Source organism: Sminthopsis crassicaudata, chromosome 1 (assembly GCF_048593235.1).
Source record: "Sminthopsis crassicaudata isolate SCR6 chromosome 1, ASM4859323v1, whole genome shotgun sequence".
Classification (NCBI taxonomy): domain Eukaryota; kingdom Metazoa; phylum Chordata; class Mammalia; order Dasyuromorphia; family Dasyuridae; genus Sminthopsis; species Sminthopsis crassicaudata.
In genome coordinates, this window is record NC_133617.1 from 181,259,002 (window position 1) to 181,282,661 (window position 23,660).

The 23,660-nt window shown below is 34.2% G+C and overlaps 1 protein-coding gene and 1 long non-coding RNA gene across 2 annotated transcripts in view; one reads left to right on the forward strand and one right to left on the reverse strand.

The window, feature by feature from the left end:
• Positions 1–23,660, forward strand: part of RNF144B (ring finger protein 144B) — a 252,393-nt gene that overhangs the window by 58,088 nt on the left and 170,645 nt on the right. The gene's annotated exons all lie outside the window — the stretch shown is intronic.
• Positions 1–23,660, reverse strand: part of LOC141553405 (uncharacterized) — a 41,333-nt gene that overhangs the window by 505 nt on the left and 17,168 nt on the right. The window contains exon 2 of the long non-coding RNA XR_012485451.1: positions 828–912. This is a non-coding gene — a long non-coding RNA (uncharacterized LOC141553405). The remainder of the gene's footprint in view (positions 1–827; positions 913–23,660) is intronic.

Genomic DNA, 23,660 nt, shown 5'->3' on the forward strand with positions numbered 1-23,660 from the left:
TTACTGTGCTACTTGCCAAACCAACTGAAATTGCCTTGACTTCAGTTTCTTCTGGTTATAGCTCTTTCAGACTATAATTTTCTTTAGGATAGAGACCATATTTTATAATTCCTATATTCTTCACAACACATACTTGTTATCTCTTTTCCCCCCAAGAAATGTTTTTTTTTTTCTTTCTTTTACAAAACAAAATCCACTGGAATTAGAATTTACATTGACTCTTTTCTAATGAAACTGACCATAGATTTCCCTCATCATTCTCAAAGAGAACCAATGTTATTATGAGAGTGATGTCTTGACTTGTTCATGAATTGGATATATATCCACATAGTTAAAAAAATAACATACTGTTGTAAAATGAACCTAGGAATTCTACTCTCTGCTGCTTATGGACCTAGGCTCTACCCTCTGCTGTGTCTAGAGACATGAACTCATAGGACCTCAGGGAAGGGACTCTCTCTGGGCCTTAGTTTTCCAATTTTAAAATGTGTTGGGAGACAAGATTGATGAAATTATTTTTGAGGTATAATATATTATCTACGGTTTGATGAGTAAATTGATTGCTCTACATCTTTGAACCATAGAGAAGTCTGAGGTAAGCTCTGACTCCCCTTCTCCCAATGAAGTAGATAAGTGGGTCTAGCATCCTCAAGAGGATGTTAATAATAATAGGTCTGAGATTTCACACTGCTAAAAGTACTATGTAGGACCAGGAAATAACAATTATCACCTGTGTGCTGTTTTTTCCTTTATGCATTGATCTGGATTTTGGAGTTGGGATAGAGGGTGGGGAGGGAAGAATGAGGCATTTTCTTAGGTTTCCTTACCTTGAAGCTGCTGCAATTCTGAATGGCTGGTTTTTCAGGGTATCGTATATCCTTTTCTAAAACAGGCACAATTATAGTGTTTCCCCTTTATTTGTAGGAGAGAAGAGAGCTAAATGAAGCATGCAAATGCACTGAATTCCAAAGGATTTTTACTTAAGGGCAATAATCTCTTCCATTCCCCACAAAGCATCCTAAAAGAAAATATTCTTGTCACCAGGAATATTTTGGATATTGGATTTGAAATTCTAAACCCCTAGAACACTGAGAAATATAGTTCAAGTAATCCCTTCTGAATATAGTTCACATACTCCGATTAAAGACTCCACTGGCTTTTCAAATTCTTTGCTTTGTGAGAATTCTGTTGTGTTGACTTTTACTTAAAACAAGTAAATTAGTAGTTGAACTTTGGAAATCTTTTTATTATACAGATTTTTTTTAAATGATAATTTTTGTAATAGAATTTAAACTAAATCTGACTCAAGACAAATTAAAAAATCAAAATAAGAAGTTTGGGTTCTTCCAGTCCCCTCCATTTGGGTTCTCCATCTCCTTTCTACCCCTAATCCTCACCATAAATTCCTATTCCCATTATCAAAATGTAAATGACCGATAATGGTCAATAGTGGGGAACTTCATTTATCTAAAAATAAATGACCATAGTTGGCCCTAATTCTATTAAGTCAAACATTCTATAACTTTACAGATTAATTTAAAGAATTGCAAAGGAAGCAGAGAACAATTGACGTACCCATGATCACACAAATATCATGTGTTAGAATCAGGATTTGAAACCACTTCATACTGCTTTTAGGTCCAGTGCTTTCTCCAATACATGAAACTGACTCTCAAATATTCTATTTAGGGATCTTAAAATTAGAGTGAAAAGAAATCTGAATAGAATCAGATAGAATCCTAGTTCTGTCATGACTCATGTTGTGACCTTAGTTAAATTATTTACCTTCATTTAACTGTTTTGTGTCTCAGTTTATTAATCTGTAAAACTAAGGGATTAAGAAATGTTCATCTAAGCTTCCTTCTAACATGGACACTCAACTGATAAGGGATGGTATATATATTGGCACTTCATTAAAAGACCAGCAAATAATTTCAGAAAAACCTGGAATGGTGATAAGCAAAGTGAACAGAACCAAAAGTACACAATAACAAGATTATATGATGATCAACTGAGATGAACTTGGCTCTTTTCAACAATGAGGTGATTCAAAGACAATTCCAGCAGACTTGGAATGGAAATTACCACCCATATCCAGAGAGAGGACTATGAGACTTAATGTGGATCATAGTATTCTCACCCTTTTGTTTTGTTGATGTTTGTTTGCTTGTTTTTCTTTTCTTTTTTTTGGTGTCCTCCCCTTTATCTGATTTTTCTTATTCAGTATGATTAATATGGAAACATGTTTAGAAGACTTGCACATGTTTAACCTATGTCAGATTGGTAGGGAAGAGAAGAAAGAGGGACAAAAAATTGTAACACAAGGTTTTGAAAAAGTGAATATTGAAAATTATCTTTGCATGTATTTGGGAAAATAAGATACTATTTTAAAAAAAGAAAAAAAAAGGCCAGAAAACACAGAGGATAAAAACTTAAGACTTACTCTAGAAAGTTGATCATTAAGCACATAGTCCTGAAAACACAAAAATACAATCCTGAATAAATTAAGTTGCTTTTTACTACTACATGATTCTCGATTGCTTTTCTGAGTCTAAAAGTCAGGTCCTAAATAGAAAAGTTTTCTCACCTTTGACAAAGGTATGACATAGGCCAACTCTACATATTAATTCCAAGTGTATCACTGTTAATGACATAAAAGAATATTTCAATGTAATGTAGTACTCTGGTTATTGTATTTAATTATAAGCATGACATGACATGGGTATTAGAATGCTCTGAATTGTATGAAAAGGAGATGAACAGCTGCGTTTGCTATTTCTACTGCTAAGACCCACCTAGGATGTAGAAATATTTGTAATTTTTACAAGGTGGAGGATATAACATCAATCACACTATTTGGTGACAAATTCTTGAGTAGACTTTACTGAGCAGCCCCACCTTAAGCCTCCCCTACCCCCAATTTCAAATCTAGATGAGGGTACATTCCTTTGCTAGAGTGAATTTGACCGAGTGTACAGAATAGTAACAAGCTGTGTGACCTTGGGTGGAACAGATCATTCACATATGTCTCCAACACTTATTCCTTATCCTATTTATGTAAAATAGAAGTTTGACTATATGTTACTACATTGTGTAAAGTCAAGAAATAATAACCAAAGAATTGATTTTTGTTTTATTAATTGTAAAGGGGACAGCTACATCCAGAAAAGGAACACTGGGAAATGAGTGTAAACTGTGAGCATTATTAATATTATTATTTTTTCCTTCTTCCCAGATTATTTTTACATTCCAAATACAATTCTTCCTTTGTAACAATAACAACAACAAAATTCAGTTCTGCACATATATATTGTACCTAGGATATACTATAAGATATTTAATATGTATGGGAATGCCTGCCATCTAGGGAAGGGGGTGGAAGGAAGGAGGGGAAAAATTCGGAACAGAAGGGAGTACAAGGGATAATGTTGTAAAAAAAAAAAAATTACCTATGCATATGTACTGTCAAAAAAAATGTTATAATTATAAAAATTAATAAAAAATGTAATTGGAAAATTTTAACAAAACAAATAAAAATAAAATAAAAAAAAATTGTAAAGGGGGAATATTTTCGATAAATTTGGTGAACATAATCCTTCCCTTATAGAATATAGATATACACATTGCCTCTTTGTTAAGATGTTAAGATAATTTCTGATTAGTTTCCAATAACTGGGGCTGCCCCCAAGGTAATTGGTTTTTTGGATTTGAACTCAAGTCTTCCTGATTTAAGTCTATTGCTCTATTCAGCACACCACCTAAATGCTTGCAAAAAATAAGATAAAGTCGACTAAAAAGTAGAAAATGCAAAATATGCAGAAAGCAGTGTTTTGAGGTCTAATTAGGCCAGAAAATTGCTATTTCTTGTTCAAGAGTACCTATTTCACAGTATTTCCCCACTTAATTCAGGCAACAGCTTTGGATAGATGCTTGAATTATTAGCTATTTGAATGAAACATTTAAACTAACTTTATAAACTAACCTGAATGCAATTACTATGCTATGATTTTTATTTTGAAGTTGAGGTGATACATGACCATCTTTCTTGGCTACTTTTGCTCTTGGAAAGGCTTTATTGCTAGATCTGAGTCTTACTTTTCTAAGTGGTTGATATTTGTATTATGTATTGACAGAAAGGAAATTATAGTGCAGAAATAGTCCTTTTGTCTCTACTTTTGGGGAAGTCTTATATCTCAAAAATCTCAAATAAATAAATAAAGGAATTACTGGGTGATATTTAATCCCATCTCACTATTTTACAGAGCATATACATAGCTTTTTACTGAGTATCATTTTTTTAAATAGTATTTTATTTTTCCAAAACATGTAAAGATAGTTTTCAACATTCATTTTTGTGAAACTTTATGTTCCAAACTTTCCTCCCTCCCTCGATTACCTCCCCTCTCCCCAAGACAGCAAGCAATCTGATACAGGTTTGTCTTTTGTTTGTTTGTTTTTTAAAGAAATACTTGAAGACACTTAAGATTTGACTCTACTATGAAAGACACCCAGAGGGCATCAGGATAGTATAATGGATAGAGTGCTGAGCTTGGAAATTCTCTCAGATATTTACTAGCTTTGGAGCCCTGAGCAAATCAGTTAATCCTTCTTAGCTCCCTTTCAATGGCAATAAAAAATACTGGATATGCCAACTGTTTTCCGTAGTCCTCTGTATATACTGATGTGAGAGAAATGGCTAGCTTGGAAGAAGGGATCAGGAGATAATGATATCTGCAGGAGAAATCTGGTTTTTAACCCACCTCCCAGGGGGTTGTTATGAGGATCAAATGAGATGATATAAGTAAAACACTTTGCAAACCTTAAAGAAAAATATGAATGCTAGATGTTTTTATTATTGATTTTCATTTTGTGAACTCACTAAATATCACTCAAATGAAAATGATCTTTCCTTCCTAATTTTAAATAAAGGCAAAGTTATTAAACACAAAATAATATACTAATATCCAAAATTATGGAGGCCTTGCTTGTATTGTCCTGATATCAGAGGGTACCGTACCTATGGATCACTCAGGCTCCGCCACCTGTCATCCCTTAAGGTTGGCTCATTTTGAAAACATCTTTTATTCAGATTTTTAAGGAACTTCTCATTGGTTATACATATTGTACTCTTTTCATATGCACCAAGCTCTTCTTCATTACCTTGTGAGTGACCATTCATTTTAATTTTTCAGAGGCTCTTTATTTTGCAAGTAGGAAGCACAGAAGATAGAGTGCTGGACTTTTGAGTGAGGAGGACACTATATGTGTGATCCTGGGCAGATTATTCAACCTCTCTTTGCCACAATTTCCTTACCTGTTCTATAAAGTTGAAATATAATAATAGCATCTATCCCCAAGGATTGTTGTGAAGATAAAATGAAATATTTTCAATATGCTTTGAAAACTCTAAAACATTGCATAAATGTTTCTTCTTCTGCAACACTAGTAGAATACTGTTATTAAAAAGATAATCTTTTGTTTCCAAGAAAAGCCTTTGGCCATGAAAAAGCTTTTTGATCTCCTAAAGGCAAATAATTAAAAAAAAAAATAACCAAAATGCCAATGCTACAATAACTAAAAAGTAAAAAGACTCTATGGAAAGTAAAAATAAAATGACATTAAAGAAGATATTGTAAAAACAATAAATTACTTTAAAAGTAAGGAAAATATAGACACTATATATCAAAAACTATGGATGCTCCAAAACAATTCTGAAAAGCAATTTTGTAGCACTGAAATGCTATATTTGTAATACTGAATATGCTATACAATTTTTTTATTGATATATTGATATCAGTAAAAAAGGGGAGAGTATAGGGATGAGGACTAGATCTATGATTTCATTAATATTAGAATTTTTTGGAAGGGGCAACACTATCATTTTATAATCTATATCTTATAATCTTAGAGAGTTTCCTAGAACACTAACTAAGAAGTTTAAAGCCTTGCCCAACGTCATGAAGCCTAGAAAGATTTGAAATAATATATAAGCCCAGGTTTTCCTGTCTTTGAGTACTAAAATTCCATCCACTTTTGCAAATAGCATCTCAATCAGTAAGAAAGAGAGGGCGAAAATTATTGAATTAAGTTTGTATCTAAAAAAAACTTAGAAAAAGAATAAATCAACAAGCTAGAGTAAAATAGAATATAGAATAAAACAATCAAGGTAGTGTTTCTAGTGTTTCTCCATTATTCATAATATTAGGTCATGTTTTTAAGATGCCTTTTTCTTATATAATATGAGAAAATCTATTTTAAAAATGAGTATAAAGAGTGCTGTATTTTACTAAGGGCTTTTTCTGCATCTAATGATGAGTCATGTGGTCTTCATTTTTTCTCATGGTAAGATTTATATTTATTTTTTTTCCTCATCTTTTGCTTCCCATTTATAAATAAATAAAAATAAGGAAAAGCAAAGGAGGCATAGGTAAGTAAAAGTAAGAAAAACAAATGAAATGGCAACTGCATCTACCCTTTAAAAGAAGACTAACAGAATTGATTAAACAATTAGTAGGAGTAATTTTATTTAAAAAGAGAACAATCCCAAATCATCAAAACTGAGAACAAGTGCACAAAAAAAAAAAAAAAAAAAAAGGATTAAAAATTCTGGCATTACAGTACATAGCTCTATACTAATAAACCAGAGTTAAAAAAAAAAAAAAAAGAATGAATGAAAAAAGGGTCAAGGTCTTACTATCCACTACAATCTATTTAAACGTTGGTTATACACACACACTGAAAAAGTAAATGAGTTTCTGCCCTCAAGATGCTTACATTCTTTTTTATTTTAAAGGGATTTATTGCTATCTTTTCTTTTTTATATCATCAAATTTTCTCCCAAGATTCCTTTTGAAGAGACCCATCTCATATAATTCTAATAGAGGAAGACACAGGGAAATTATATTTTTGGGCAAAGAAATCATGCAGTAATTGAGTCATAGAGTAATTTATTGATAAATCCTTTTCAGAAAGGATAGCATGATTTTTATAACTATTTCTCATGCTAAAGGCAAAAAGAAGTCTGGATAGGAAAGAACAGCTAAGTGAGGGTCTGACTTGGGCTAGAATGATGAAACTTTATCAACATGAAGTATAAGATTATCCACAAAATACTAAGTACCCAAAGAGAAACAATGTACAATCTAAACAAAACAATCTTATTGGGAGAAATAAGACAGGTTAATAAAGGATTGCTCTTCAAAAAGATACTGGACCTAGATGGATTTTTCCAATCTTCTCAAGATCTTAAGTAGATCATATTTATAAATGAGAAGCAAAAGTAGAGGAAGACAATCAGCATAATAAATCTTACCAAGAGAAAAAAATGAAGATCACATGACCCATCATTAGATGCAGAGAAAGCCCTTAATAAAATATAGAATTCTTTATACTCATTTTAAAATAGATTTTCCCATATTATATAAGAAAAAAGCATCTTAGCAACATAAACTAATATTACATGCAAAGGAGAAAACTAGAAACATTCCTATTAAAATAGCCATTAAACAGGACTATATACTTATTTTTTAAAATAGCTTTTTATTTTCAAAATATGCACAAAGATAGTTTTTAACCTGCATCCCTGCAAAACCTTGTGTTCCATATTTTTCCCTCCTTCCTCTTCATCCCCCTCCTTTAGACAGCAAGTAATCCAGTACTTAGACAGCAAGTAAATCCAATGTTTAACTTCTATAAACATGTGCATTCTTCTGAACAAATTACCTCATCCAAAGGATATTACTTTTACTACTCATATTAATATATATATTTTAGAATCTTAGTAAGAACTATGGCATGTCAAAGGCCTTTTTGAAATCATCCTGCTGCTCATTTCTTATAGAACAATAATATTCCATAATATTCACATACTGTAACTTATTCATCCATTCCCCAATTGATGGGCATCTACTCAGTTTCTAGTTCCTCAGCAATGGGATTATGATGAGAATGGGAGTTGAAATAACATCATTACCACAAATCATGCAGTAGACTCAGGCAATATTTGTGGCATAGATGGCAAAATAGGGGAAATTTGTCCCTACAGTGAAAGGATGTCAGGAGAAGGACATAGTTGCTATATAACTCTGTGTGATAGCAACGATGTTAGTTGGGGTTGCAAACTCTAGATGCCACAATATGCTATAATGATATAAGTTATATATATTTTTAAACAATAAAATTTGGGAGAAAAATTATTGATATATCTATTCCACTTATGGAGTGATGGGAGGACAAGAGACATTTTTGCTTACAAAAAAAATTATTGGAAATGATACCAATGGGTTTAATTATGAAAAGTTATGAAGACCTTATCAAACAAAAAAACTAAAAGGAATAAAAATATCTTCAGAAGATTAAGATACCTAAGGGATAACAAAGGATATGAACAGATAATTTTTGTAGGCTGTACAAATTGTTAATAATTATGTGAAGAAATGCTCAAATTCTCTAGTAATCATAGAAGTGTAAATTCAGGTAACTTTAAGGAAACACCTTACAAAAATGTCAAAAATATAGAGGAAAAAAAAGAATTAAAATCTTATGTTGGCCAGGCTGTGGAGGAAATAATCACTTTGTTGGTGGCATTCAAAATCATATGGCTGTTTTTTATAATATTCTAATAATGCATATATTCCTATTTATTCAACCATCATCTGACTCATGGTCAGAAGTTTGTTTCTGATTTTTGCAAAAGATATGAATATTTTGGTATTAATAGGGCCTCTGTCAGTTTTCATATATTTCATATGCATATATATATATACAGATATATGTATACCTAGAATTATGATGGCTGTGTCAAAAGGTATAAACAGTTTAGAAACTTTTCTTGCATAGTTCCAATTTTTTTCATAAGTTTGGGCCAATTCATAGTTTAATCCATTGTGTATGAGTTTATCTGCTTTACAGCTCCTCTTATCATTCCATATGTCATTTTTGCCAAATAATAATGATGTGAAAGTTCCAGTCTTATTTGATATTTATTTCTCTTTTTATTTGTGACTTAGAGGATTTTTTTACAATTTTCATTTCCTCTTTTGAAAACCAGTTTTATATCCATTGAAGACTTATTGATTAGTACATACATCTTGGTCTAATAAATTTGTACAAATTCCCTTTATTTCTGAAATTACAGACTTTTATCAGAATTATTTAACATGAAGATTTTGTTTTTGCTATGTGACAATTTCCCCATTATTCTAGCTGCATTTTGTTAATACAAAGCCTTTTAAATTTTATGTATTTAAATTATCTAATTTATCTTTCATGGTCTGTCTTTGAAAAATATTTTCTCCCTATTCATATTAAAAATTGGAATCTCCTTCCATTCTTCTTTATTTTTTATGATACGATCTTTTATTAAGTTGATTATTCATTTGGAAATTATTGTGAGATATATATATATATATATGATACTGGAGTAGACCCAATTTTTTGCCAAACTATTTTCTAGTTTTCCCAATAGTTCTTGATTTTTCCCCAAGAAGTTTGTATCTTGGTTTTTATTGAAAACCGAACTGTTGTGTTTGATTGCTTCTGACTCTTCCTTATCTAGTATAGTTGGAACTAGCATGGAGGGACCAAGGCTTTGTGTCAAGTGTTAATGTCTAATGGGGGCATGTTCTTCCTTTGTTACAGTGTCATTTACCCTCCCAACTCTGCTCATTTGCCTAGACTTCAGCTGCTACTTCACAACTATGCTCCTCTCCTGAGGTCTCTTTACTATTGGGACAGATTTTCCCTATTCTGCCATTTGTGCCACAAATTTTGCCTGGATTCATTGCATGATTTATGGTGATTCATGTCAACTCTCATCCTCATCGTTATCCTATTATTATAGAAACTTTTTCATTCCAGTCCCTCACTCCCTATAAACACCCTGAATGTCCAATTGTACAACCTGCTCAATTTCCATATCTCTACGTTAAGTCTACTTCAACCATTCACTAGAGTAATAATGCCTTTCCCTTCATCCTTGCTCAATTGGATTTGTTCCAGGTGCTGGAATTCTTAGCTATGTCTTTGTCATTTCGTTGGTTTTATGGATCATTGGAAGAGATTTAGAGATAGAAAGTGTCTCAGAGGCCATCTAGTCTCATTATTTCTTTTTACAGATTTTTTTTAAGGTTTTTTTCTGTCTGGACACTAGAGGGCTCCTTAGACTAATAATGCAGAAACACAACATCCACAACAAAGACGTTTTCCATTTTTTATATTACAACTAGTGATTAAACAATTTACAAAATAAAGTTCAATAGTTAATATGGATAATATTAGTATTATTTATGTATGAATTAGGAAGTGTTTAGACACAGTCTAATCACAAATTTTCTTACAAGTGTCAAAGGTCATCTTGTCTGGTCTGTATCCCTGCTCAGAAATCCCTTTTATAGCTTGACAAGTAATCATCAACCCTCTGCCTGGACACTTCCAATCACAGGAAAGTCCTTAGCTTCCAAGTCAACCCATTCTTTTTATTGAACAATCTTTACAATTAGAATATTTTTTCTTACAGTGAATTAAAAATCTATTTCCCTCTAACTTGTAAGCATTATCCTTTAGGACTAAGAAATCTCAGCATCTGTTCTAAGAACTGCTGTGATCTGGAAGAGTTGAGCTCCTCTAGTCCAAGATGTTTGAGTGTCTCGAAGTTAGTTACTAGTGGTTTTGATCAATATTTTGTAGCATTTCCAGGCCCAAACACCAGTATTCCACTTTAAAAGGAACAGTAAGTGGGTCAAACTGGGCCTCTCTAAACCTCTCAGACATTAGCACTTCTACAGCAACGGATGACAAAAGAAGAAAATCTTGAAGTTATTTAGATTTAGATTACAGAAAACATCTCAGAGGAATCCTAGAGAGCCTATGACCATAAGGACCATCAGTGAAAGAGCTCCAGGACATGAGCCTGCCTATAGGCAGCATTCTTAGTTCCTCACTGGCTAAATGACTCACTGTAGTTTTGAAAGCTTCAATCCTCTGTGTTTATTGTTCTTCCTACTTAAAAATGAAAACAGCCTTCCTTCCATTGATTAAACTTTGGAGGCTGTGATAGCTGTCAGGGCTTAGTTACAATCTCTCATCACTGAGATTTGGGGATGTTCTCGAGGCAATAAAACCTTTTCATCATTATCTCTCTTGTTCAGAGATGACCCCGATTGTCATGTTATGTTTCTGTGTGGCAGAAGGTTCTATTTTAGATTATATACAACTTTGCCCTTTTGTATTAATATAGAAGACTGAGAATTGGCTCAAGAGTCAGATGCTTCTCTCTTCTGGCAGAGATAGTGATCTATAGTGAGAGGAGAATTAGGTCAGGAGACCTGGGGCCTATTTAGTCTTGACTTCATTTCTAAATGATTATGTGACTTTAGACACATCACATAGACTTGGCTCTTTTTTAACAATGAAGTGATTCAAGTTAATTCCAATAGATTTGTGATGGAGAGAGCCATTTGCATCCAGAAAGAGGATTATGAGGACTAAAATATGGATCACAATAGAGTATTTTCATCTTTTTGTTGTTTGCTTGCTTTTTTTTTCTTTCTCATTTTTTTCCCTTTTTGATTTGATTTTTCTTGTGCAACTTGACAAATGGGAAAATGTTTAAAAGAATTGCATGTATTTAATCTATGTTGGATTACTTTCTTTCTAAAGGATGGGAGGAGAGGGAAAGGAGGGAGAAAAATTTGGAACACAATGTTTTGTAAGGCTCAATGTTGAAAACTATCTTTTAATGAATTTTTAAAATAAAAAACTATTAGTAAAAATTTTTTAAAAGGAAAAATCACATATTCTCTGGCTTTATTTTTCTTCATCAGCAAAACGAGGAAGTTGGATTAGACCATTTTCTAAGGTTCTTTCCCATTCTAATGTTCAGCGATTTTGTCCTTTGCAGCTAGTTTTGAAATTTTCAGTTTACCTTTGATTATGACTGTATGTGATCTAGGTATTCAAAATATTACATAATAACTTTGTAGGACTGTAATTTGTGCTTCTATAGCTGAGATGGTTTCCAAAGACTGTCTAGTCCATGGCCCACTTTGCAGATATGGAAATTGAGGCCCAGAAATGTCTTGCCTCAGGTCATATAAATATAGTTATGGGAGGTAGGATTTGAATCTTGATGCCTTGATTCAGGACTCAATGTTTTTTCTCTCTTACCATATTTTAAAAATTCATCATTTTATCATTGTGGGCATTTTCTTCACTGGCGCACATTGCAGCCCCTCTACACATTACTATGCCATCATCATGAGTTGTTGTGATTAAAAAAAAATTCTCATCTGGTAGCCAACCCTTTAGTGACAAATATCTTTAAATGTAGCAAGACTGGTCACCAGACTACAGGTATATCATCAATGTCTAGGTCAGAGCTCGAAATCTTTCTTTTGGTAGGTCCTGTCAGAGCTTATACTTTACTGAAAAATTCAGTGGCCTTGGAAAATTCAGAGTAAGCCTCCATATCTCTCAACTGGTGCTCTATAGACTGGACTCTGGCAGTGGGAGATAAGGACAGTGCTCCAGCAGAAGCTTTCCAACTGAAAAGAAGTTGAAAGAAACAGGAAGACAGGGCAGAGAGTAGTGATCCAGTTGTGGGAACTAAGCCTGCAGGAACATTCCTTTTGGCCCTTTCATTTAAGAGAATGGGAAAGGCCAAAGTAAATGTTCCCCAAGGGTGTGCCATAGAGCTGGGCATGTATTCTCTGCATGTTAATGTCCTGGACTAACTGATTATGGCAAATGAAAATTCTTCATTTTCTCTCTTGGCACTCTGTTACTTATATATTATTGATATAACATGGCCTGAATCCTGGTCCTCTTCTCTCAGATGTTGCTTTTTTTGAGGCTTTGTGATTTTTAGTCTCAATCCTGCTAGTACTTCAGGCACCATAATCCCATATATAGCTCTTTCACTTTCCCATTTCTTGATGTCAGCTTGGTTGCATCATGATTTTAACTATGTTTATAGGAACTTCTCAAGTACAAATCTTAATTCCTCCCCCTTCTCAAACTGGAGAGGTTTAAATCAGCACCATTGAATTAAAGTTCTTCATATGCCTCAATTCTGGGCATTGAAGAGGCAGTGGAGGATGTTTACTTATCATGTGTTGCATTCAAATCTTGGCCCCATCACTTATTTATTAGTGTGACATTGAGGAAATTACTTATCTCTTTTAGGCCTATTTTTAAAAATTATTTAATTAATAAAGGGCAAGGGTCTAGATGATTTCCAAGGGAATAGAATATATGATTTAGAAAGCCTCCAACATATTGGATGAGTGCTGGAGGACTTATGGCAGGGCAAAATCAAGATCTGCCCAAGATGGGCAAGCATGAATGTCTTATGGTTTGTATTATCCCCAATGAAGAAATTATAGTTTCAACAAAATCCAGAAGTATATACCACTCAATTTTATTATATTTACTAGTGTAAATGTTTAATTGTGTCTTAGTGCACAGAGACACAATAAACATCATAAAGACTTAATAAACATTTGAGGAATGAATGGATGTATTAATCTCAAACCAAACAATAAAGCCAGTCATACCATGAAGACTCCACCCAGGAGGAACTGGTTGGCTATCCACTTTCCCCATTCTTACTCTTGTTCACTTTTCTGTTAAGTAATAGGCCATTCTGCTTAGTAATAGGCAGTAGCTAAATGCTATAGAACACAAAGCCATTCAGAGCTACCTTCTGTAAAACTGTCTGAAGCAAAAAATATGTAGAATATTTACATTTTAATGAACTTGACTTGCTATGATGTTATCTGCATGTAAAGTAAAGACAATAAGGAATCTGAGATATCAAAACAAGAAATAGACCCAAGTTCTGCCATTGCTGTCAATCCATTTGAAATTGAGGTGTGTCCAACTTAAATCCTGTTTGTAATATGATTTAGAGATGGTGGTATTTTTATTTCCAGTGTCTAATGAATGACTAGTGCCTTAATAAAATCTTTTTCACTAGTTGGTTGAGTTTAAAAATAACTTACTGTTAAAAGAAAATTAATTTCTTTTGCCTAATTATGTGTTTTATCAACCTTCTGAAAATCTGGTTGCTATTTCCATATAAATACGTACGTTAAAAAAAAAAAAAAACCCATGTACTAGAAATACATGCTAGAACACTAGTTTTTTTTTTTTTTAATTCATTTTTCCAAATTATCCCCTCCCTCCCTTCACTCCCTCCCCCCCGATGGCAGGTAAATCCCATACATTTTACATGTGTAGAACACTAGTTTTAAAGACAGAAAGTTCTAAGTACAAATCCAGAATCAGACAATTAGTAGTTATGTGACCCTGGGCAAGTCACTTGACCTCTGATTGTCTCAATTTCCTCATCAATAAAATGGGGATAATATTATTTGCCTACCAGGGTTGTTGTGAAGAATAAATTGTTTCATATGAATTAAATAATTATAAAGTGCTTATCACAAAAGTGAGCTCTGTACAAATGTGAACCATTGTTCTTACTATTACTACTATTATTATTAGGAAGCATAACATAATTGGATTACATAGTATCTAGGTTGGAAAATGTCTTACCTTGAAGCTCCACATTGAAAACTACTGTCTACTGAATTTCCTCAGGTCTAATTATTCATTATTAATGTCTTTTTCACACATCTCTTGGGTACAATAAATTCTACTGAATCTACAAGTAGTGGAACATGGTCTCTTGAATTTATCTTTTGTGTATATTTCAAGAATGGATGACAATAATTTTGGATCTTGCTAGGTTTTCTAGGGATTCTAAATCAGATCCTGGAGTTCTGTGAATCCTCTCACAGAGGATAATTAAATCCACAGAAGATAATTAAATTCATAGGAGCTAAGGAAATCACCAAGTGAGAGTCCTAAAGGAGTAAGATTCTAGGCTTTAGAGCTGGCTGAGACCTTTGGAATCTTGTAATCCAACTTTATTATTTTATAGAGGAGGAATTCAAGGCCCAGAGAAATGAAGATACTTGCCCACAGTTATATAGCTAAGGTATGATGGAGCTAAGATGTGTAATTGGATGTTGTGATTCTAATTGTAATGCATTTTCTATTAGTCTGCATTGCTTTTAATCATTGGTCCAGTGGCTGAGGATAAATGTGGATTTCCCAGAATAAATCATATTCAGTATAAGGAGAGATCTAAGTCCAATGTCAATATATAGAGCACTGGGCCTGAAGTCAGGAAGACCTGAATTGAAATCTACCCTCAGGAACTTACTTATTGTTTGACCTGAGGGAAATGCCTTAAACTCCTTTTGCCTTGGTTTCCTCATCTATAAAATGAGAAAAATAATACACTTCCCTCCAGGATTGTTGTGAGAATCAAATGAGATAATAATTATAAAGCACAGCACAGAGTCTGACATATAGTAAACACTTTATATTAACTATTATGGTAGTAGTAATGGTAGTAGTGCTGGTAGTGCTGGTAGTGGTAGTAGTAATGGTAGTAATAGTGAAGAGGTAAAATAGGCACCAAGAGTGATAAATAGAAATAGATTTAGGAGAGAAATAGATTGTAAAAAGTATTTTATATAAAAGTTCATTATATAAAGCAATCATAACAAGACAGATTACAAAGTTTTGCTATTTACTATGTGAGTAGCACACAATGACAGTTAGCAAGAAAAGGGGTTAACAAGGTGAAAGACAATTCTTTAATGGAACTCACAATTAACCAAGTGGGAAAAGCCATTAAAGGAAAGATTCTATGAGATGAGAGAGAGTACCTCATAGTGGACTTAGTGCTAAGAAAGAGTTAGCAAAGATCTATACCATGAGTGGATTTTTATAGGGGAAATATAACCTTATAACATCTTAACTTGGAAAGTTTCAGGGGAGGAAGGGGAAATAAAGTTGGAAATAAGGATGTATATTGAAATGTTGGGACTGTCTTGAAGATACCAACAAGATAGTCTGGGAAATACAGAATTTCCCATTATAGTGATTTTAAAGATGCTAACAAGGCTGTCTGGACAGTTATGGGTGCCTTACTATGATAATAAGAAAGTATGGAAAGCTAAGTTCCCATGAAACTTATTTTAATTAGACAGTTTTAGGAAAATGACCTGACCAGAGTTGACAAAGGTGTAGGATGGGATTCATATCAGTGGTAGCAGCAGCAGTAGCAGCAGCAGCAACAGTAGTAGTAATAGCTAGCATTAATCAAGTCTTCCTGACTCCAGGCTCAAAGGTCTGTTCCCTGAGCCATAGATGAACTTCCTCGAAATCATTCTTTTGGGAAAGAACTGAAGAAGTTTGGAATGTCAGATTGTCAGTCAACAAACATTCATTAATCATTCACTATATGTCAGGCATAAAAGGTCAATTGGGGAGGATATTTCTGGGAAATAACTTTGGAAAGGAGAGAAGAGAGAACTGGGCAGAATCAGGAAGCTGCTCTTTCTGAGGTGCCTATAAAGACCTCAGATTTTTACTCAGGGAGAGTGTTAGTGATAAGGTCTTGCATATGTGTTGGACTGAGAGAAACTAAAGAATTAATCCCTGAGGCAAGCTGGGAGAAGACACTATTAGAGATCAGTTTTAACTTCATGGTTCCACCCTCTGGGGAGATCCTCTAATCTGAAATCTAAGTTACATTAAACCCCTCTGACATCCCCTCTGCTGTTATCTTGAGTAGCCTCACCTTGCCATATTCTGCCAAAAATTCCAGTCATGACCCTGAGGTTTACTATAAAATCTACTTATGGGCCATTCCAAGACTGCTGCCTTCAGTCAACCATTCTAGATGTCTTCCTTATGCTTCTCAATTCCATTTTTCCTCCATATAGCTAGCTAATTCTTCTAGGGTGTTAAGTCCCTCTCAGGATTTAGCCTGCCAGTTAAGGACAACCCCCAACATCATGGGATGTTTCCTTTCTATTGGCTAATTATGAGTTCCACTGAGGAATTTGTTTTTCATATACTCTCCCACTCTATTTCATATTTATTATTCCGGTGTCTATTATATCCCTTCAATTTGTCTATAATTTATCCTCCTAAATAAATCTACATTTTGCCAAAGAGAATAACCATTGTGAATTGTTTACATGATCAAACCTCAGCTTTTGGTGCTTATTGTCATCTGGTATCTACATCATTAGTACAATATAATAATTATTATTATTATGTATTATGTACATCATTAGTACAATAGGGAGACTAGGGCTCCATGGAATACAGAGGCAGAAGAGAAAATAGTACCTTTGAATGCTCAGCATTATGCCTTATACTGGAATCTTAAGGTAGCAGATTTACTGGCACTTTTTCATGCAACATTTAAGGGTGCCAGATAATGAAAGGCAGGGGCTGTTCTATACTGGTAGTATATAAGAGAGAGACCAGCTGAGTTTGCGTGTTGTAATACCCATTGTTTTTGTTTCTGGGGCCCACGCTCTTGTGTGTTCATGGTGAGTTTTGGGAATTATTCATTAGTGGCCTAGAGTCTGAGGTCATGGCCTATTTCCTCTGGAAATCTCGGAGTGTTAATCGCAATTGAGGAAATGTCAGATGATGAAACCTATGGTCAGATACAGGCCAGCATTTGCTTATCTTTATTATGTTAGCTGACTTATCTCTGGATTTCCCATCTCTTAACTCACCACGCTCTCTTTAGACTCAACCCAATTAACCTACCTCCCATTCTTAAACTCCTTAGACAATGAGCCTGAGAAACTTTCTGATGTCTCCCAAACTGAAAGTGATCTTGTCTATCTCTGAGTAGTTGCAGAGGTGTGAGCTTCTCTGATGTATGCACTTAACCTTCATTCTACTATGTTTATGTGCATACATTTCTTATCTTTCTTCTAATTCAGTTGTTTCCTTTCCATTGTGTCTGATTGGGGGCAGCTAGGTGGCGCAGTGGATAGAGCACCAGCCCTGAATTCAGGAGGACCCAAGTTCAAATCTGGCCTCAGACACTTAACACTTCCTAGCTGTGTGACCCTGGGCAAGTCACTTAACCCCAGCCTAAAAAAAAAAAAAAAAAAAAAAAAAAAATTCCATTGTGTCTGATTCTTCATGACCTTATTTGGGATTTTCTCAATAAAGATACTGGGATGGCTTGCCATTTCCTTCATCAGCTCATTTTACAGATGAGGAAACTGAGGCAAGCTTGCCCAGTGTTACACAATTAGTATGTTTATGAGGTCAGATTTGAATTCAGAAAGATGAGACATTCTGACTTCAGACCAATTACTATCTTAGCAGCTCTATTATACTAGTGTACAAAGGACTTTTTCTAATATTTGTATTCTCAATAGACACCTCCTTCTCAATCTCCCATTAACAATATTTATAATTTTTATACTTATATTCATATATAATATTTAGCACCAGTCACTAGGCTAAATTGGGGATAGAAAAAGGAAAAACAAGACCCTTGTCTTTCAAGAAACTCATTCTAATGGAAGAGACAATCTATATAAAAGGTTTAGTTGCAAGTCAGATAGAAAAATCTCCTTTTGGGTGAAGTGGCAAAGCAAATGATAATGCCTGTTATTTTGCATCATTTCCTTCAATAAGTCATTCATTTCTGATGGCGAACTCTTTGAAGGTGCCAGGAACTTTGTTGGCAAGAACTTTTTTTTCTGGGTCTCCAGTAGTTGTGTCTATAGTTCTTACAAGACCAATTACCAAACCGTTATTGGTGGTAGCAGTGGTCTTTTGTTCTCCAAAAAGGTCAATGACATCACAAGGACAATGTTTTGACTTGCATGTGATTTGGATTTAAGTAAGGCACAGTTGAATAAAGTCATCAGCTTTACCTTTCTTCCAGAGTCATTGAAGTCTAGTGGTAAGGAAAAAATCAAGATGATTGGTAATGGCCCTGGATACAATGGATGACATGGATGTCATGGCCTTTCTAAATCAAGGTCATTTCCCAAGACTCAGTTTGTTTGAGACAATGCCCTTTCCAAGGGCTAGGAAAGAATTCGACTGCATACCTCTCCACAGTGGTTACTTCCCAAAATGATGACTATGGGCAGTTGCCTGGAAGCTGCCTCCACTAGACTCTAGGAAGAGATGAGGAGGATAAAACTATTTAGGGATTTATTCAATGCCAGAATTATACTCTCAGCAGTAGGGCAATAAAGACTCAGAATAACCTAAAAATAAATGAATGGAAGTAGAGCCTCTTTCTGGGGAAATGAAGCAAATAGGAAGAGCCAGATCCTACCATTCAATTAATCAATTAATCAACAGACTTATATGAAGCATGCAGTATTTTCCAAGCACTGTTTTAGACATTGGGGACACAAATACAATGAATGAGGTAAACCTTACTCAAAAGCAGTTTATGATCAAAGAGATCATAAAAAAGGAAAAAAGAACCCACAAGTGTAAAAATGTTTGTAGCCGCCCTTTTTGTAGTGGCAAGAAACTGGAAACTGAGTGGATCAATTGAAGAATGCCTGAAAAAGTTATTGTATATGAATGTAATGGAATATTATTGTTCTATAAGAAATGATCAGCAGTATGATTTTAGAATGGCCTAGAGAGACTTACATGAACTGATGCTGAGTGAAGTGAGTAGAACCAAGAGAACATTGTACACAGCCATAAGAAGATTAAATGATGATCAATTCTGATGAATATGGCTCTTTTCAACAGTGAGGTGATTCAGGCCAATTCCAATAGACTTGTGATGGAAAGAGCCATCTGCATCTAAAGAAAGAACTATGGAGACTGGCTGTGAATCAAAACAGTATTTTCACTTCTTTTGTTGTTTGCTTGTTTGTTTTTTTTAACATTTTTCCTTTCACTTTTTGATTTGATTTTTCTTGTGAAGCATGATGAACATGGAAGTATGTTTAGAAGATTTACACATATTTAACCTATATTGAATTGCTAGTTGTCTATGGGAGAGAGTGGAGGGAAAGGGAGAGAAAAATTTGGAATGCAAGGTTTTGCAAAGATGAATATTGAAATTTATATTTACATATATTTGGAAAAAATTTTAAACTGTTTAAAAAAGAAAAACATCTCATTTGATCTTCACAAAAACACTGTGAGGTGGGGGCTATTATTATATTCCCATTTTGCTTTTTAGGAAACTGAAGCAAACAGAATGAAGTGATTTTCCCAGACTCATATAGTAATTGAGGTTAAACATTTATTTGAATTCAAGTCTTTCTGATTCCAGTCTTAGTACTCTATCTATTGAGCCAACAATTCTTTTAGGGGGGATGGAAGAAAAAAGAAAAAACCCGGTGGTTCCCATTCTTTTGTGTCAAGTTAGGTGGCAATGCTCTGGAGTCTGGAGAGAATAGCAAAAAGGCAGAAGGTCAAGCCCAGTGGGTCAGAGGAAAGACAAATGGGTAGGGGAAACTTCATCCTTTTTTTTTTTTTTAAATACAGATTAATCCTACCACCCTGGGATTCTAGGAATGGATTTCTTCCTCATCTCTGTCTCTAAGAATCTCCACTTTCTACCAAAATCTAGTTCATGTCCCATCTCCTCCGAGCTCAGCTGCTGGAAAACTAGCAGATAGCAGCTCTGAAATCAGAGCTGCCAGTCTCTAGTTTCAAATTATCATGCATTTATTCTGGACGTATTATATCTAGTTAATATGTACATGTCATCTCTTCCTATATAGCGTTAAAGCCCATGTCTGGGATTGTTTCATTTTTTTCTTTGTATTTCTAGAGCCCAGCCTATATTTATGCATGAATGCTTAATTATTTAATTAAAGACATATTTAATGTGTGTAAGGTATATGTACATTATAATATATATAACATGTACTATATATTTTAATATATAACCGCTGCATATACAACATATACTCTCAATAAGTGAATTAATGCCGATTGATAGTGAATCTTTATTGGTAGAATATATAGTGAAAAAGTTTATCATCTGCTCCCTGGATTCTGCTGAGATATCACAAAAAAGACAACTTTTTAGTTTGAACCAGAACGTGCTTTTTTTTTTTTTTGTATTTCCTCTAAACTTGGAGTTTGCTTTCTATCAATAATTATATGAGAAGAGTGATTGATAGGGTTTTCATATTTAATAGGTAGGAATAACAGAACAGTCAGAAGTCAGGAAATTCCACAGCTGTGGACTTCCTATGGTGATGTGAAGTCAACTATGTGGCTATATCCTGTAGGTGTGAATTTATTTATATGTATGTATAAAATATTTATTAATTTCTGCAATATGTTAAGGAGCTATGATTTCTTTGGCGTACATTCTGGCTCTTCTTTGCTTTAGCACATGATCTTGGGAATTGCTATTTGTAGAAATTCGTCACCCCGAGATTAGCAAGGCAAGTTCTCTGATGACAGATTTACTGCCCATTACCGGTCCCATATCAAGGCCTTTCAACATGGTAGGGCCTGCTAGAGTTTATTATATTCAGTTGGCTTAGCTTTTGGAGAATTTGGTTTTTTCAATGATAAGGCATCAAAATAGGCCCCCTGTGTAGGAAGAGACTTATTTAACACATTTTTAATTTATGTGATATGCATCCCCACACACACATATACTATTTATTAATACAATAATCTTAATGCTGAGTGAGGCAATAAGGGGGTAGTGAAAGAACATTGACCTGGGAATGAGGATATGAGCTCTGCCATATCTCTGTCATTATTATTATTATTACAAGTAATAAAAATCAGTAAGATTTATACAAGGTATATATATATATATATATATATATATATATATATATATATATATATATATATATATATATATAAAGTTTGCAAAGTATACTCCATATGTTACCTCCTTTCATCTTCCCAACAATCTTGTGAGGTAGGTGCTATTATTGTCCTTTCCATTTATTTTACAGATGGCTAAACTGAGGTTGATGAGATTAAGAGACAAGATCACATAGAAAATGCTGAGGCAGAAATCAATTCTTCCTGTCTCCAAATATAACTTTTCATCAAACTGGGTCACTTATGTAGTAGTTGCTGTTGTTGAGTCTGTTAGTCATGTCTAATTTCATCTGATCCCATTTGGAATTTTCTTGCAAAGATATTAGAGGACTTTGCCTTTTCCTTTTCCAGCTCATTTTATATTCGAGGAACTGAGGCAAACAGGATTAAGTGACTTGTTCAGGGTAACATGGCTAGTAAGTATTGGAAGCCAATTTGACCTCAGGAAGATGAGACACTTCCTGAATCCAGGACCAGTCCTCTATCACTTTATACCTAGCTGCTCTGTTAAGTAGCTAGCTGTATGACGTTAGCCTAAATAACTACTGCAGGTCTCAGTTTCTTCATCAATAAAATAAGGGGATTGGACTCAGTGGCCTTTGAGGCTTTTGCCAGTCCTAAGGTTCTCTAGTTCCAGGAGGTAGTTCTTAATTTACTGTCCATCATTGCATCAGCTTTGATTAATTTAGGCTGAAAAACAAATAAAGAAAAAAAAAACTTATACCACCTTCTTTATGTGTTTTCACACCAATAATTTAAATGGTTTCTGCCTTCTAAAAAACAATAGATTTTTAGCTTAGTTTATCAATAAATTTTTTTTCTGAGGGTGGGAAAGTAATTAAAGGTAATGTGTTTTATGGGAAGTGAAGCTAAGGAATGGAGGACATATACCTAAGAACTTTCCCTCCAGGAGGAACTTGGGATTCCCCATTCTCTCTTCAAAGGTCTAGTGGGGTTCTCTGGTTCCATGTATGTAATTCTTTACTCTGAACTTTCATTCTTCACACATTTCTTTATGTGGGTAATAATTCTTTATGTCCCTAGCTCCTTTGGACTATTGAGGCCATGTTGCTTTTTGTTATGACTTTTTGAAACAGATCTGAGTACCAGATTTTTAAAGTGGACAGAGGGCTAGCCTGGTATTTTTGATTTGAGGTCACTTTTGCCTCTAATACCTTGTTGTTGTTATAGTTTAGACTGTTAATCATGTCTAATGCTTTGTGACCTCATTTGGAGTTTTGACAAATATTCTGGAGGGGTTTGTCATTATCTTCTCCAGCTCATTTTACAGATGAGGAAACTGAGGCAAACAGGGTTAAATGACTTGCCTAGAGTCACATTACTAGTCTCCAGGCCTGGAGATCTATTTACTAAGCTAATATATCCCAAACTTAATCTCTGAGCCTCAGTGAGACTGTGAATTTTTACAAGGAGTTGTGAATACATAGTGGAGGGGTTTTTCAGCCCTGGAAGTCCCCCAGGCAGTTCTCCAACACTATTTTACAGAGTGTGTGAATATACAACAGAGAGAGTTTTCTGCACTAGGAGTTCCCCACATTTCACGAAACCAAACCATATTGAAATGAAGAACTATGTAAGTGATCTATAAAAAATCTATACTTGCATCAGAAGCAGATCAAAGCCTTATGCATGTAATTAACTTGAAATTATGTTGACTATTTCACAAAGAAATGATGGATTTGAATATAGGAAAAGTTGATTGAACCACCATATATGGTGTTTTTTGAGAAGATGAGGAAGAACTGGAAGAATATAGGTGATGAACCTTACAGAAGGTAAATGAACTTTAAACTAAAATGAACTTTATTTGGCTGAAACTTTGACTAGATTAATATTTGATATACAGATTTCTTCATAGGCATCTATTCATATGGAAATAGTAGATATTCCCTTTCTTTTCAATATTAAATATATACACCTGTATAAACTAACACATGAAATTTAAGCTAACAGCAGCA